The sequence below is a fragment of the Bactrocera latifrons genome, unplaced genomic scaffold (genome assembly GCF_001853355.1).
Source record: "Bactrocera latifrons isolate USDA-ARS-PBARC rearing strain unplaced genomic scaffold, ASM185335v1 scaffold_726, whole genome shotgun sequence".
In the NCBI taxonomy this organism is placed as follows: Eukaryota; Metazoa; Arthropoda; class Insecta; order Diptera; family Tephritidae; genus Bactrocera; species Bactrocera latifrons.
Genome location: NW_017537408.1, coordinates 45,551 through 47,372, shown reverse-complemented (window position 1 = coordinate 47,372; position 1,822 = coordinate 45,551).

Genomic DNA, 1,822 nt, shown 5'->3' with positions numbered 1-1,822 from the left:
CATTTTCCACAATTTCAGATTAAGTTCAATCCTTTTTATTTTAATATGCTCTTACCAACGTAATCTAGCATCGAGCCTAATGCCAAGATATTTAGCTGTATTTGAATATGGTATGCAGATATCTAGAATACTAATAGGTTGATAAGTGATCCTTTTGTTTGTAAAATTTACATGAACAGATTTGCCACTGTTTAGTTTTTTTCTCTATTTTTTAGTCCAACTTACTACGGAGTTAATTGCCTGTAGCAGGGTTAGCTCAGCTTTCTCTGCTATTTTTTCGACGCATAGAGTTGCGGTGTCATCAGCAAAAGTAGCAGACATACTGTTTGGTGCTAACGTTAGTCTCTTGTGCACAGAACATATAAAAGTGGACCTAATACTTCCCTGTGGAACTCCTTCTTCAATTTATTTTAGTTTGGAGAATTGTTCTTCTTGTTATATCGTCAAAGAATACAGCTGAGCATTTTTTCTATTTCTGATGTTATTCTGTGAATTTGTTCTATTGTCGAATGCTTGTTTCTAAAACCGGACTGATGCGATGGGATTAACTGATTTTCGTCGTTTATAAATTTTAATCTTAGACAAATTAATTTTTCAAAAAGTTTTGAGATTTTTGGAAGTAGTGAAATTGGTCTATATGACGAGACTACGTAAGGATCCTTTCCTTTTTAGGAACCATAAAAACTTCGCCAACTTTCTAAAGGCTTGGAAAAGATAGATGAGCTTCCGTAAACATTTGAATGGTAACTGCTTTAAACACTTCAGCTGTTATTAAATCGAAGCCAGCTGCTGTATTAACTTTAAGCTTTTCAATTTCCCTTTTAAGTTCACAAATGGTGATTTCCGTGATTATTGCATGCTCCTGTTGAATACTACTAAGGAACACAAGCCCATGTATTAGAAGCAAATTTTAGTGGTGCAACGTGGCTTGTTGGTCGTTTCAGATACTTTGTACTTTTCCAGAGTGAGTAATCATATTTTTTTGTCAGCAGATAGTTAAGATAAATTTTTATTAATTGGCTCATTCCTAACATTAGTAGTTTCTCGTTTTAATTCAGCTGTTGCCTTATTAAGGTTGGTTTTGTCGAGTGGTGAGCGGATTTGTTGCCATTTCCGCCTTAACTTTCTTTTCTTAGTTAGGAGGATTTTTATTTCTTTAGTTTTATTTTCCGCTTTATCTCCGGAGTATTATCAGCGAGCAGTATATTGTAGTAATTGACAAGGGTTGGTTCATTGATTTTAATGTAATAGTTGTGGTTTGAATATTGTGCGTGCTGATTTTTCCATCCTCAAATGTTAAATGCCTTATTTAACAATAACAGCAGTGCCTCCCCTCGCACAATTACTGGGGTGGATTGTATAATAGATATTGCAGTTTTTGAAAGTTATAGGGCTGTGTCTCGTAAAATGATTTTCGGATATTAGACATACACTGAAGAACAAAACTGGAACAATAATTACATAAATGAACTTGGAGGCAATAAATTGCAATATATATTTCTGTAAAAAAAATGTTAATATATTATTTTTGAACACTTTTAAAATACACTATAACTATAAAAAAAAAGACAAATTCACTCGTAAAACAAAAAAAAAAAAAAATTTTGGCAAAACTCCATTGTTCCACTTTTGCCCAAATATTGTTCATTTTTCATCTTTCCATCGATTTTCACAATAGGACCAACTCCATACTGCGTAATACACCCCCAAATCATTAAACATCCACCTCCAAACTTTATACTTTGCTTTACTTGATGGAGTTGAAGTGGTCATTAGGTGTTTGATCAGTACCAAGAGTGGCCATCTGACTGGAATCGGTTAA